General features: G+C 40.1%; 1 protein-coding gene across 20 annotated transcripts in view; it reads right to left on the bottom strand.

Moving 5' to 3' along the window:
- PRRG1 (proline rich and Gla domain 1) overlaps positions 1 to 16403 on the bottom strand; it is a 466522-nt gene that overhangs the window by 127440 nt on the left and 322679 nt on the right. The window contains exon 1 of one of the 20 annotated variants that reach the window (XM_055565383.1): positions 14122 to 14251. The exons of 18 other annotated variants lie outside the window; for them this stretch is intronic. The gene's annotated coding sequence lies outside the window, so the exon portion shown is untranslated. Of the gene's footprint in view, positions 1 to 14121; positions 14252 to 16403 lie in introns of those variants that run through there. One more of the 20 variants, XM_055565384.1, reaches the window with a different exon arrangement.

Here is a 16403-nt window from a genome sequence, read left to right as displayed (position 1 = left end):
CTTAACTCAAGGTCAAGACGGCTATTTCTCCCCAGCAGTGGCTAAGGGAACCCCACGTGGTCACATTCGTAATTAAATTCAGGCCACTTCTTACCAAGAGGTCTCTGTCCTGAATACAGAATCTCCTCCTCTTTAACAATATGAGCCACAAAGGAGAAGCAGAGATACATACATGGGGCAGTGGGCAGGGGGGAAAGTTCTAAGACGTTTTAGTTTAAGGTCGACAGTCATTTATATGACCCTAGGTCGTTGAGGAAAAAGTTTGACTAAAAAATTCTGATCTATTTGTGGGAATTGTCAGTGTGCAGAATGTAGCAGGTTATGAGAATTAATGGCATCATCTAGGGAAAGGGCAGAAGTCAAGGAAGGAGTTTTTAGCAGTGAATGAGTGAGAGATTGAGTAAGACGAAGTAGGTAAACGAAGCCTTTACCGCAAGTGGAGTTCAGCATAGGATATCAATTACTCTTTGAGGGAATCAAAGGACAAAAGCATCCATTAAAATCTGTGTTTAGGACTTCTCTGGTGGTGCAGTGGTTAAGATTCTGCGCTTCCAATGCAAGGGATATGGATTAGATCTCTGGTCAGGGAACCAAAGTCCATATGCTGTGTAGAGGTCAAAATTAAAAAAAAAAAAAAAAAAGCTCATCTTTTCTTTCCCAGAAGACTATATCTATCACTCAAACACTTATATTCATCATCATGTTCTAATAGACGGGTACACTGGATAATCTAATTCAACAATATTTGAATGAATAGTGTCATCAATTCAACAAATATTTTCTGAGCACCTACCCCATGCCTGCTGCTGTGTTAAGCACAAAGAGATTAACCTTTCTAACAAATTTACACAGTATCCTCTCATTCATTCATTTATTCAACAATGAATAAGCACCTAACGCCTGCAAGATCATGTCTGATGCTTGAAACGCATGCATGGTAAGTGTTCAATATACATTTTCTCTTCCTGAACACCCCGAAGTGACCTTGAGCTCTAAAGCTTGATGAACTGCAGTGTCCTTGGTATAAAAGTGGGTGTAAATATCATATCCCTTACAAGGTAATAAAAATAATAGAAGCAAAATGTCTGGTACAACATGGAGGGGTTGTCACTGCTGTTATTATCATTATTAAGGAAGATAATCCGTGTCGCTTCAGAGATGAGAAGAAAAAAATAATGTGGGCAACCTTCTGAGTAATGAACTCAACTATATTCCTGTGAAGGACAGGGTTGCTAAGAGTGTGCTTGGGTCCCAGAGGAAAAAACAAAATCCCATTCCAAACAGGATTTACCCCAGTGTCTTTCCTGGTTTTCTGAAGGCCCTGATATATGCTGCCTCTTATCAGCCCTGATAAAGTACAGTGGAGGCCACCCACTCCAGTGGTGAGGAGTCACTGGATGTTCAGATTTCTGATTCCCAACCCTCACCAGGCAAAGACCAAAGTAGACAAAGACAATAGAGATGCTCTGACCCCTAGCTAATGAGGCTGAGATTCTGGCAGAGAACTAGCACCAGTTCAACAGTTAAGAGCTGAAATGCAAATAAGGAACTAAGGCAGAAAAGCAGAACCCAACTCAGAAAGGTTAGGGGTACACAACCTTTTAAGAAAGTGAAGAGGTCAGTCTTTAGGGGTGGGTGGGGCTTTATAGGAGCTTCCCAGGTGGCTCAGACAGTAAAGAATCTGCCTGCAACAGGAGACCCGGGTTCGATCCCTAGGTCAGAAAGATCCCCTGGAGAAGGGACTAGAGAAGCACTATGAAGTGGTACCTGCAGGCTGGAAGCTTCCAGTGTTTGTGGATAGTTCATATTAATGCAACAAAAACGTGTATTTTCAGACTAACTGCTTATGAGCCTAAAGAAAGAATTTTTATTTTTACTCCTCTATATAATAATATTTTCTTGATAAATCCTAGGGAAAAAATGAGTGAGAAATTGAAGTATGATAAAATTACACAGGAAAGTAAATATATTCTTGCCAAAAATCATTATTCTGCTCCCATGAGTAATACTAACATAGAAGAAAAGACTAGGAATATATTCCATTAACTTTTTTCTGCAGTGACAGCAAATTTTCAACTAGGCATGTGTTTCTAACTTTGCCAGCTTTCTCTCTGAAACAAACATGTCAGACAGGATTACTGTGGCAAGTTAGTCATATGGATTTTTTTTTCAAAATGGTAATGCATAACATTAGAAACCAAACCACAAAGAACAGGCTCTCTAGAGCCAGACTAGAGCCCTTACACAGAACACACAGTGCTTTGAATAGGTTTTGTCGGTCAAAAAGGAGGAGCTTGGTTACCTAGGATTCCAGGAAATAACATGTATCTTCTAGGACACAAAGAAGGGAAAAAATAGAATGCAGGGAACTTATTCCAAGTCAGGAATATAAAATAGCATACCCTCTCCTAAAGAAATCCTAGGTTCTAAATTATGAGGCACTGAAAATTGTTATTTTCAATTAAGAAGCTCAAATTGTTATTTCAATTCTGGCCCATTTAACCACCAAGCATTCCCAGAAGATAATGAATACTATCAAAAATTCATATATGTATGTGAATGAGCTTGAAAAGAAGTATACCAGCTATTACCACACAATAATAGAGAAAGAAAAGCAACCATTGAACATTTTTAAGAGCTCTGATTATCCCTGCCTTGTGGAACTTTATTCGACTCTCATTTCATTATGCTCAATAATATTGTTGAGAAATACTTATGTTTCTACTCTACAAAGGGTAAAGCACACCCCTTTCACAGCAAAAGTGCTCAATAAATGTTGAATAAAAGTTTGACATACATTGCATAAAGCCACTTCTTTGGGAGATGCTAAAATGTTAGAATTATCAGACCAGGAATTTTAAAATACTAGGAATAACAGGCTATGGACTTTAGACTTCTCTGGTGGTGCAGTGGATAAGAATCTGCCCGCCAACACAAGGGACAGCAGTTCGACCCCTGGTCTGGGAAGATTCCACATGTCGTGGAGCAATTAAGCCCGTGTGCCACAACTACTGAGCCCACATGCCCTAGAGACCAGGAGCCACAACTGTTGAGCCCATGTGTGGCAACTACTGAAGCCGGTGCACCTATAGCCTGTGTTCTGCAACGAGAGAGGCCCCCACAGTGAGAAGCCCATGCAAAGCAACAAAGACCCAGCAGCAGTTAAAAAGCAAATATGATATGGGCTTTAATGTAAAAAGTAAACAACATGCAAGAAAAGATGGATAATGTAAGTGGAGAGATAGACATTCCAAGAAAGTATCAAAAAGAAATGCTACCAATCAAAAATGCTGTAACTGAAATAAAGAATGCTTTTAATAGGCTTATTAGGAGAATGGATGCAACTAAGTAAAGAATTTCTAAGCTTGAAAATATGAAAACAGAAACAGCAAAACTGAAAAGAAAGGAATATCCAAGATCTCTGAGACAACTACAAAAGATGTAACATATGTATAATGAGAATACCAGAAAGAGGAAACAGACAGAAGAACAGCAGCAGTACTTGAAGCAATAATGAGTGAGAGTTTCCCCAATAAATGTCAGACACCAAACCATAGATCCAGGAAGCTCAGAGAACACCAAGCAGGATAAAATGCTAAACAGGATAAAAGCAAAACAAAGAAACAAACCAAAAGCTATGTCTAGGAATGTTATAGTCAAATTGCAGAAAATCAAAGACAAAAAATCTGGAAAACAACCCAAAGGAGGAAAAAAAAAAAAAAAGTATCACTAGAGGAACAAAGATAAGTTGCCCCTTGAACAACCTGGATTTAAACTGCCCAGGCTCACTTATATGCAGATATTTTTCAATAGTAAATACTGAAGTACCACAGAGTCCGTAGTTGGTTGATTTTGTGGATGCAGAGGAACTGGAGCTATGGAGGTATGGCCGTAAGTTATACTCACTTGGATTAATCCCCACGATGTTCGACAGCTAACTGTATATCTGACATTTCCTCAGAAACCAAGCAAACGAGAAGGGAGTGAACAGAAATACTTGAGAGTGTTGAGAGAAAAAAATTCACCCACTCAGAATTTTGTACTCTAAGAAATTATCTGTCAAAAGAAGGAGAAATAAAGATTTGCTCAGACAGGCAAAAACTAAGGCAACTTTTTGCTAGTAGATTTACCTGACAAGATTTGTTAAAAGTTCTTCATAGAGAAGGAAAATAATATAGGTCAGAAATAAGGAGCTACATAAAGAAATGAAGAGCATCAAAAAATGAATAACTAGAAGTAATATAAAAACTTTTTCCTCATTCTTAAATGATCTAAAAGATCACAATTTGCTCAAACTACTAGCAACAGTACATTCAGTTATAAATACTTATATATACGCTTATGTATAAGTGAAATGAATAACAATGATATAAGGAATAGGAGGGAGGAATTTGGAATATTTTGTTATTATACAGTACTTCTATTACCTATGAAGTGATACAGTATTATTTGAAAGTGGAATCGGATTAGTTGGAAACGTGTATTTAGCAAATGCTATGGCAACCATTAAAAAATGTTTTTGTTTTTTTTTTAAGTTTACTGATACACTAACAAATAAGAGAAAATGGAACCATGTAAAGTGTCAATTAAGACACAGGAGAAGTATGAAAGACAAAAACAGGAACAAAGAACAACAAACAGAAAGCAGTATGGTAGTTATTAATCCAACTATATCAATAATCCTTTTAAAACATCAATGATCTAAATATACCAATGAAAAGACAGATTGTCAGAGTGGATGAAAGAATAAAACCCAAATATATATTGTCTACAAGAAACACATTTTACATAGAAAGACACACATAGATGAAAAGTAAAGGCATGGAGAAATATACCATGCTAGTAATTAATCAAAGAAAGTAGAAGCAGCTACATCAATTTCTGACAGAGCTACTTCAGGGCAAGGAAAGTTGTCAGAGATAAGAGGATAATATCATAACACAATGACAAAGGGGGTCAATTCTTCAAGAAGACATAACAATCCTTAATGTATGCACATAACAACAAAGTGTTAAAATATATGAGGCAAAACCTGTCAGAACTGCAAGGAAAAACAGATGAATCTCCTATTATTACAGACTTCAACACTCCTCTAACTGAACTGGACAGATTCAGCAGGCACAAATTCAGTAACTCTATAGCACCACCAATCAATTGGATACAACTGATATCTAAAGACGACTTCATCCAACAACAGAATTCTCATTTTTCTCTAGCTTGATGGAATATGCACCAAAATAAACCACGTTCTGGGACATAAAATGCAACCTTAGCAAATTTAAAAGAATAGAAATCATACACTGTCTGCTCTCAGACCACCATGGAATTACACCAGAAATCAGTAAGATAACTGCAAAATCCTCAAACACATGATGATTAAACAACTCACTCTAAACAACACATGAACTCTCAAATTTTAAAATATTTTGAACTATATGAAAATAAAACTTACCAAATACTATGGAATGCAGTGAAAGCAGTGCTTAGAGGAAAATTTATAGCAATGAATGCATACATATAAGGTTCTTTACCGCTACCGCCACCTGGGAAGCCCATTTAAAGACAAAAGTTCTAAAAATCAACAATCTAAGCTTCTACCATAGAAAGTCAGAAAGTGACTTAAATTCAAAGAAGCAAAAGAAGATAAATAATAAAAATTAGAGCAGATATCACAATGAAACTGAAAACGAGGAATGAATAGAGAAAATAAAACCAAAACCTGACACTTTGAAAAGATTTTTTTAAATTAATAATCTTCTAGCCAAGCTAACAAAAAAAAGAGAGAGACAAATTACAATACTTGAAATAAAAGCCACCATTACAGATTGCATGGAGACATTAAAAGGTTAATAAAAGATTATTATGAACAAATCCATTAAACCAATTCCTTGAAAGAGTCAACCTGCCAAAACTCATACAAGAAGAAATAGACAATATGAATATATATTATATATTAAAGAAATAGAATCAATAATTAATAACCTTTCAAAAAGGAAAGCAACAGGCTCAGATGGGCTCACCTGTGAATTCTATAAAACCCTTAAGGAGAAACTATACCAATTTTCTACAGTCTCTTCCAGAAGATAAAAACCAAACCAAGGGAATACTTCCTAACTTATGAAGCCAGAATTACCCTAATACCAAAACCAGACAAAGACATTACAGGAAAAGAAAACTATTGACTAGTATCTCTCATGAACATACCTGCAAAAACCCTCAACAAAATACTAGCAAATCAAATGCAGCGATGTATAAAAAGAATTACAAACCATAACCAAGTGAGATTTATTCCAGATATGCAATGCTGATTCAATATTTGAAGATCAATTAATGTAATCCATCACATCAATAGGCAAAAGAAGAAAAATAGCATGAACATATCAGCAGATGCAGAGAAAGGACTTTACAAAATGCAACACCCATACATGATTAAGAACTCTCAGAAAATGAGAAGTAGAGGTGAACTTCCTCAACTTGTTAAGAATATCTACAAAAACCTATAGCTTAACACCATACTTAATAGGGAGAAACACAAAACTTTCCAGCTAAAATAAGGAACAAGTCAATAATGTCTCCTCTTACCACTCTTCTCCAAGTTATGTGTGTGTGCGCTCAGTCATGTCCAACTCTTTTGTGACCCCATGGACTGTCGCCCACCAGGCTCCTCTTGTCCATGGGATTGCCTAGCCAAGAATACTGGAGTGGGTAGCCACTCCCTTCTCCAGGGGATCTTCCTGACCCAGGGATCGAACTTGCATCTTCTGCATTGGCAGGTGGCTTCTTTACCACTAGCGCCACCTGGGAATTCCTTCCCAAGTTACACGGATTGGTAAGTAAGAAATCAAACTTTTTTCACAGATGGCATTATCAACAATGTAGAAAACCCCCAAAGAATCAACAACAAAGACTCCTGGAGCTAATAAGCAATGATAGCAAAGTTGCAAGACACAAGATTAATGTGCAAAAGTTACTCAATTCCCTAAACACCAGTAATAAATAAGTGGAATTGGAAATTTAAAATATATTACCATTTATATTAGCACTCCCCACAAAATGAATTACTTATATATAAATCTAAAAAAGTTTGTCCAAAATCCATTATGAGGAAAATGCCTCATATTTGTGACCAAAGACATCAAAGGAGAACTAAATAAATGGAGAATTATTCCACATTCATGGAAATACAGATTCAATAGTGGCAAGATGTCAGTTCTTCCCATGATGATCAATAGGTTCAACACAATCTCAATCAAAATCTAGCAAGGTATTTTATGGATATCAACAAACTCACTCCAAAATTTATATGGAGAGCCAAGAGACCTAAAAGAGTCAACTTAATACTGAAGAACAAAGCTGGAGGACTATTTTCTACTCAGTTTTGCTGTGAACCTAAAATGCTCTAAAAACAGTTCATTAATTTATTTTTTTAAGGAGTGAGTCCTTCTCTTTCCTTGTAATGATCTGATCTATTCCCAGAGCTTCCTCTCCACCCATGCCACTCTCCTGAATTCCACCTGGATAGCAGAAAGTCTTCTCAGACTCAGCATGCCTAGTACTGAATGCTTGGTCTTCCTTCTCTCAAATTTTCTTCTCCAACAATCTTTCGTATCTCACTAAGTGTCTACTCCACTGTTCTAGCTGCTCAGACCAAAATCCTTGGCATCATCCTTGACTCTCATCCTTTGTCATATTCCCCTTCCAATTCCACTTCCAATAAGTGAGCAGAAAATCTGGTCACTTATCATACCTTTAGCATTATATTACTTCGGTTCAAGTCACCCCAACCTCTCCTCAAACTGGTCTCTACTGTTCCTGCTCCCCTTGCAATTCTATACTCCACAAAGCACTCAGATTGATCCTTATGAAACAGAAATCAGATCACATCATTTCACTCTTCAAACCTTCCAAGGCTTTTCCTCCAACTCAATAGCCTTACAATATCCTCTCAAAATGAGTGGAATAGCCCTACCCTCCAACACACCTTCTTACTTATGTGACCCTGTTTCTTATTATTGACTCCCACTCATTCATGCTATTCTCATCACAAGGACTGTTTTGTGATTCCTAGCAAAAATGTCTCAAAAAGGTACCACCTCAGGACCTCTATACTTGCTATTCTCTATTCCCAGAAAGCTCTTCCTCCAAATAGTTTTCTTATCTCTTAAAACTCTTTGCTGACACTGTCTTCCCTGATCACTGCCCTCCAAAAGACTCTATTCACCTACTGATGAATATCTATAGATGCTCCACTATTCACTTTTCCTACTTTGCATTTCTCTAAAGAATGCAACACTGTAACTCTACTCACATACACATATACACATGTATACACACACACACACACACACACACACACACACACGGAGCGCACATACACCCACATTTTACTTACTTATGTTTATTTTCTTCCTCCCTCAAATAGGATGTTAGCTCCTTGAGGACAGAAATGTCCAGTAAAATACAAATATTTTATTCAATGCTATATCCTGAGTGCTTAGAATAATACCTGGCAATTGAGAGGCACACAAACATTTGTTGAATGATAACCATATACTTATGTCAGTCTTAGGGGAAGGGCTGGGGCAATGGGGTTATGACAGAGCATGCCTGAACTTAACTTCAAAAAATTCTTCTAAATGAAAAAAGGTAGAAAAAAACACAATTGTGCAACCATAAGAGGTAGCTGGAGTCCTGAACTTTAGTAACCAGCATTACTAAACTTGAAAAATCCATAGAGTTCATGGCCTATTTAAGTTCCACTGAAAAGTAGTGTGCAAACAAACCTCCCTTACAGAGTGTTCCTTCAACTTCTCCCCTCTCACATTTAGATTTACTTTTCTTAACTCATTCTTTCCCCCTCTATTCTCTTGGTGCCTGATTCTAGGCCCTCCTGCTCTCTGGATCCAGTTCTCTGTTTTATCAATTATATCCCCTTAGCATTACACCTTCAAACATTCCAGTAGGCTTTTCACCCCTTTCACAATACAGTTTTCTTGATCCCTTAAAATTCTCAAACTCCAGTTTTTTTTTCCCTTCTTCCTTCATCAACAATTAAAAAAAAATATTTTTCACTGCTTCTACTTCCTGACCAGCATTATTCAAAGAAGTGGTTCTTAACTAGAGTGTACATGAAACCCTCCTGGAATTTTTTCATGCCCAGGTTCCACACTCTGAAATTCTGACTTGATCAGTTTGCACTGGGGAGACACTTTAGAGAACACAATAAACCTAAGTGTGTTGGTGAAAACTGCTCCCTAACAGAGTCTAATGCACACCCCCATATTAAGAACCATTATCTCAAAGATCTGCCATATGTTGTTTTCCTTTTTTTCTGGCCATAATAATGTTAATATTCTACCAATTGAGGAGTATAATTAGATCAACTCTTGTACCTGACACACATGAAAAACAAATAAAAAGGCTCCAATCAGAACACAAATCCAACTGTGTTCTCTCAGTTTTATCCTTTCTGAACTTTCCAAGGCATCCAGTACCACCAATTTTAAGCATGCTGCTCTCTTCGATAACATCTTGGTCTTTTGGTTTCGGTCTCCCCTCCTCCCTGCCAATCTGTCTTAATGCCATCTAAATCAGTGCCACTCAATGTGGATCCGAGGGTAGGCAGCAACACCATCATTTGGAAACTTACAAGACATGAATATTCCTCAGGCCCCATTCCAGACATCAGAAATTCGAGGGATGGGGTCCAGAAATCAATGAATTCTTGTGATTATTAGGCACGCTGATGTCTGCAAACCAGTGTGCTGCTGCTGCTGCTAAGTCACATCAGTCGTGTCCGACTCTCTGCGACCCCAGAGACGGCAGCCCACCAGGTTCCCCCGTCCCTGGGATCCTCCAGGCAAGAACACTGGAGTGGGTTGCCATTTCCTTCTCCAATGCATGAAAGTGAAAAGTGAAAGTGAATTCGCTCAGTCGTGTCTGACTCTAGCAACCCCATGGACTGCAGCCTACCAGGCTCCTCCGTCCATGGGATTTTCTAGGCAAGAGTATTGGACTAGGGTGCCATTGGTGCCATTGACTTCTCTGAACCAGTGTGCTAAGCCACCTGCTTTTGGAAATATGGGAGGAATCTACTCACAGGACTGAAGCATGATGTCAACACATTCATATTTTGAAGTTAACTGTTACTGTAGTTGTCATGTGTGTTTGTTTAGTCGCTCAGTCATGTCGGACTCTTTGTGACCCCATGGACTGTAGCCCACAAGACTCCTCTGCCCACGGGGATTCTCCAGGCAAGAATATTGGAGTGGGTGGTCATGCCCTCCTCCAGGGGATCTTCCCAATGCAGGGATTGAACCCAGATCCCCCGCACTGCAGGCAGATTCTTCATCATCTGAGCCATCTGGGAAGCCCATGGTGGGCTTAAGTAGGTGTCCTAAGAAATGGCAATTACAAATAATTGTAACTACTGTTTTCAGGGCAATTAGTATGTGCTAGACACTTTGATAAACTGTTAACACACCTGATCTCACTTATCAGGTGTTGTAATCATCATTTTTACAGGTAAGGACACTGACACTTTGAAAAAGTTTAAACTCTTGCCTCCAAATTTGACACCATTGACCACCATATCACTGTCTCCTGCAAAGACTCGGAAAGAAAGAGTCTTGAACAGAACCCTAAGAAGAAGACTCAGTGGGAGTGACTGAGGTTGACTGGTCAAAGAATCAGAGGAGAAACCAGAAATAGGGAAGTCAGTCTAGGTGAGCAAAGTTTTAAACAGAAAGCCTTAATCACAGTGGTTGGGAAAATTTTTTCAGTAGTCTACAGACCACAAAGGATGTAGAACTTTCTTTTTTTTTTTCTTTTTTTGAAGTTTTATGGAGGCTACTCATTCTGAGTCCCAAGTTTTACTGACAAAACCAGACACTAACTTGGATTGTTTTGGGGGGGATAATGGTTAATATTATTTTTATATATTTATATTTAAAGTGACATGAAGAAAAAAAGTTTACATTTAGGTGGAGAGGGGATAAATTAAATGAGGGGAGAAAACTTAGAAATGTACTAAGAGCCAGAATAGGTTTTCTGCCTTTCCTTAAAAAAACTTTTTATTAAGATTTATCTTATTTAAAAAAGAAGAAAAAATTATATATATATTGGAGTGCAGCTGATTAACAATGTTGTGATGGTTTCAGGTGGACAGCAAAGGGACTCAGCCATACATATACATGTATCTGTTCTTCCCCAAACTCCCCTCCCATCCAGGTTGCCAACCAAGCAAGATTCTGACTTATTTTTAAAACTAAAGTATCAATTTTATTCACTTATAAACTGAGTAACCATTTGCTCATGATATTCTCTCCAATGGGTAAATCCATTTAGCAGAGGAAAGCTGGCTGTTGGGGTGAGGAGCTTGAATTGTAACAAGCAAAAGGAAGATAATTTCTGTTATTAGCTAGAGGTGACTGGAAGGCCAGGGATGCTGGTGGAGTTAAGAGAACTTGCAGGCAGAAAAGTCAGGCCAAGTCTACTGAGGGCACTGTGCTGTGAAGAGACTCCCTAGCCAAATGTTTAAGTCACCTTATGATTTTGGAGGAGTATAATACAACTGATTAATCTAGCTGGTCTAATCGGTTATAGCTTCTTTACTTACATTACCCTCCAGAAGATGCCATCTAGTCAGCCTGATCTGCTTACAAATTTCCTAAATTCCAGTGGCACTCTATTTGTGTCTTTCTACAAATGATTAATCATTTTGCATTGACTTTTCACTTGTTTTGGTATCAGAAATCAACCTTTAAAAAAATAATCAGCCTTTTTCTGATGTTTACTTCGCCTATATATATATATATACAAAGCTTTTATACCTTTTTAAGAAGAGTATATAAGTGAAAGTCACTCAGTCGTGTCTGACTCATTGCGATCCCATGGACTATATAGTCCATGGAATTCTCCAGGCCAGAATACTGGAGTGGGTAGCCTTTACCTTCTCCAGGGCATCTTCCCAACCCAGGGATCTCCACAGACTAATACATGGGAACATATTTCCATGTTTATTTCCTATCCATATTCTAAATAATGGTGTTCAAACACTATAATTTCAGCATTCTGAATTTCTTCTATTATCCCATGAGCCTTATGTGATGTGAATTACTATCTTTCTAATAACACTTATTAACATCTAACTGTAAGTGCATTTATTAGGCACTGAGTACATACCCAGCAGTCCTAGGTACTGGGATAACACAGAAGACTGAGGTTCCAGTAACAAGAGAAAAAAGGCCAGTAGTGTCAGCTTGACAGAAAAGGAGGTGATTAATACATTCTGAGTGCATATGTGTTCAGTTGTGTCTGACACTATGAGACCCCCATGGACAGGGAGCCCACAAGGCTCCCTGTCCATGGGATTTTCCAGGCAAGAATACCAGAGTGGATTGCCATTTCCTCCTCCAAGGGATCTTCTCCATCCAGGGATCGAACCTGCATCTCCTGCATGACAGGTGGATTTTTTTTTTTTTTTTTTTTTTTACCACTGAGCCACCTGGGAAGCCCAATACATTCTGAAAGATTTGGCCAATTTTTTCCAAGTAGTGAACTGGGCTGAATCTGAAAGGATAAATAGAAGTTCATCAGGCACTGGAAAAGGGATGTATCCCTAATACTTCTCTCCCCAAATTTGGTAATGTTAGTGGCATTTAACTTAAAATAACAGAAAAAGAAAGAGTAAAATGACAATAATGCAAGAAGAAATCCTCCACTTTACGATCTGGGGGTTGGGACTGTGCCTTTAAACACATTTCAGATCTGAAAGTAAATGTTTATAAAACAGTATTCAGAAGCAGGGGAAAGGGGTGGAGGAGGAAGAAGCTCAGTTTGTTTTATTGTATTAAGTTAAACAAATGAGTAAAAATATCAACATCTATGCTTGGGAACACATATAACTACTTTCCATAAAAACCCTATGCTTGAAAATGAAAGCCTCAGAACCTTATCCTAAATTACAAGAGTTGCCCTGGTGTTTTATATCCCCAATGTAATTTTGCGTGCACACACACACACACACAAATCCATTCTTAATTGAAACAATCAACCACGCCCTAACCAGCTTCCACTTACCCTGACTTTCACACCTCCACATCCTTCAAAGTTTGGCTGAATTTATACTAGGACTATCTCAAGGCATTAATTTAGCTCTAAGTTTTCACACACCACCTCTTCATTCTTCCTTTCAATTATTTCCTCTTAAATTCCATTAGTTTCCCATTTCTCCTTAAGGGACACTTAGAAATACATCAACAGCACAATTACAAAACCAATGGCTGCAGCCAGTCTGAACACACACACTAATTTCCACTCACATCCCTCTTGAGGCTGTTTCTACCAATAATCAAAATCAGCGGACCAGAAAGGAGGAAAAAGCTGAGGCAGGAGGGTTATTGCCTTCCACTCCCCCCATGTGTGCCCCCCACTTTCGCTCCCCCGTCCCCCAAGGCTGCACCGCGACCTTGTGCGCTCCCCCTTCCACCGACTCGCCCCCGCTGTCACCCGCCACTGCCTAGAAAACAGTCCTAGCCTTTGTTAAAATGTCCATGAGCACAATGTACCAGAAGACGGACACATTCCCGGGGGCGGGGTGAAGAAAGTCACACGAGTGCCACGCCCTCCTTGGCACAAACCTGGGGCGACAGCCCACCTCCTCCAAATCCTCTCCCCCCGCGATGAGGAATGTTCCTGGCAACTCTGCACTCCAGGACGGCAGCGCGGGGGAAGGGATGGGCCCGGGACGCCCGCCGCTCAGGGGCACTAAGCGGGGGCTACTAAACTTGAAGCTGGGACACCCTCCAGAGCCCTTGGCGAGCCTCCCGGTCCTGCCAAGCCTGAGTCCAGACTTTCAGCCTCCGCAGCCCTTTCCTTCAATTTCTCCTCTTCCACATATCCTTGCCCGCTCCTGCCACCACGCACTCTTGCTCCCCACGCAGCAGGAGCCGGACACCCTCCGGCAGCGCGGCCAATCCCGCTGCCGCACGTCTGGCTGGTTTCTCCTTACGGGACCGACGGCTGTCCCGGCCGTCACCCGCACACACTCCAATCCCTCTCGGGACGCCCAGCCCGAACCACATTCTGCGGCTGCGAGCCCCGTGTGCCCACCACACTCACCGCGCGCCCCGCACCGCTACTCCGCACTCTGTCTGCCGCCAACGGCGCCTGCGCGCTACCACCTCCACCGAGCCGGGTGGGAGCCTGGAGCCTGGAGCCAGGAGCCGACGGGAAGAGCTGTGGAAAGCGGCGGAGGCGGGGCCCGGGAGGAGTTAGGAGAGGCAGGGCGGGGCCAGGCAGGTTGGGAAACCGAGGGGCGGAGCCCGCCGCCGGGGTACGGAAGACCTAAGGCTTGGGGCACTGGGTTAGAGCTTTCCAGTCTTGAGATCTGTTTATAAATAACACTGGCATGAGAAGTCATTGAGGACCCTGGGTGCACCCCATGCACACTCACACTCCAGAAAGCCCAGCTCGGCGCGGGGCCAAGCTAGCCACCCCAGGCGTCAGCACGCCTCTCCCAGGAACCACTCTGGGTCCTCATTACCCTTTCACCTTTTCACATGCCTGGCTCCCCACACGTTATTCCGCCCACTGGCCTCTCGCCTCGTCGTGCACGGTCCTTGGCGCTCCAGAGGCGAGCCCACAGACTGTCTGTGCAAGGCACCCTAGTTAACACGTCTATGCTGTGTGAGGCCAGAACACGGTTGGTGACTTTCCAACCGTTGCCCACTGTTACAGCACAGTCCTTTCCCAGAGAACAAACTCTTTTGCTGTTCTGGCCTTTTGCTGACAACGTCTGCTTTTTCTTTAAAAAAAAGAAGAAAAAAGAAAGAATGAACGAAAAGAAAAGTCTTAAACAAACCTACCCAAATATCTTGGGAAGAAGAACACATGTCAAATAAGACCCATCTCTGACCCTGCTTATTTAGGGAGCCACTTCAGAATTTGAGCCTTCTTAAAAGCCCCTCTGAGAAACAGGAATATTCAGAGTGTGTAGCCCTGTGAATTTTGCTCTACTGGCTTCAGGTTTTTCTGGCAGTTAGCATTTTAAGAAGCCTAACTTGATTATTATTCCATGCTGCATGCGTGCTTAGTTTTTAAGTTCTATGCTTTTCTGTTTAAAATCTGGTCGGCTGTGGTATTCCACGTGCCTTCAGATCAGTTATTAAAATAAACATACCTGAGTGGAATCCAAGTGAATTGGCCTGTGGGCCTGAAGTGACTTATTCCAAATTACTTTTATTCTTTTTACTTGAGTTATGATGGAACTGAGAAACAACTGGCTATTAAGAATAATAGAATTGCCACAGGGCCAAAGCAATAGTCCTTCACACCAAGTATTTTGACTGAAAAGGGAAAGGAACATTTTTGGTGAGAGACCGGTCATTGCCCTTAGAGATCTGAATATCCTGAATTTCTTTCCATTAACCTTTGTGGTTCTTCTGTTTGTGTATTTTTACAAACCAGACTATCTGAACTCATTTCTGTTTTGCATGTGTCAAATAAGCAGATGGGGATTTCAGTGAGGACAGACTGCAAGAGGGTATGTATATTGGTAAGTGTAGACACAGACTCTATAGGCTAGATAATCTGTAACTGCTTGGAAGTAGGAATTTGTCCTAGTCATTTCACTGGTAAAATGTTTCACATACAGAAGGTGCTAAAAGAAAAAAAAAAAAAAACACTAACCCTGCATTGATAAAGATAATTTTTACATCTTTAATAGATGCATATGTTTGTTCACTTTCATTTGATTACTGGATTTATTACTTTATGTCCAAATTGATCTGAATATTTTGATTGGACGCAGAGTTTCAGAGAACGCTAAGGAGAGATAAGAAGGCCTTCTTAAATGAACAATGCAAACAAATGGAGGAAAACAATAGAAGGAGAAAGAGTAGAAATTTCTTCAAGAAAATTGGATGTCAACATTTTATGCAAGGATGGGCATGATAAAGAACAGAAACAGTGAGGACCCAAGAGAAACAGAAGATATTAAAAAGAGGTGGCAAGAATACACAGAAGAACTGTACAAAAAAACATCTTAATGACTCGGATAACTATGATGGTGTGGTCACTTACCTAGAGCCAGACATCCTGGAGTATGAAGTCAAGCGGGCCTTAGGGAGCGTTACTACCAACAAAGCCACTGGAGGTGATGGAATTCCAGCTGAACTATTTAAAACCCTAAAAGATGATACTGTTAAACTGCTGCACTCAATATGTCAGCAAATTTGGAAAATAGCAGTGGTCTCAGGACTGGAAAATATCAGATTTCATTCCAATCCTAAAGAAGAACAACACCAAAGAATGTTCAAATTACTGTACAATTGTGCTCACTTCATATGCTAGCAAGGTTATGCTCAAAATCCTTCTAACTAGGCTTCAGCAGTAAGTGAACT

Source organism: Bubalus kerabau, chromosome X, assembly GCF_029407905.1.
Source record: "Bubalus kerabau isolate K-KA32 ecotype Philippines breed swamp buffalo chromosome X, PCC_UOA_SB_1v2, whole genome shotgun sequence".
Lineage (NCBI taxonomy): Eukaryota > Metazoa > Chordata > Mammalia > Artiodactyla > Bovidae > Bubalus > Bubalus kerabau.
The sequence above is the reverse complement of the archived record's forward strand: the minus strand, read 5'-3'. Positions and strand labels throughout refer to the sequence as shown.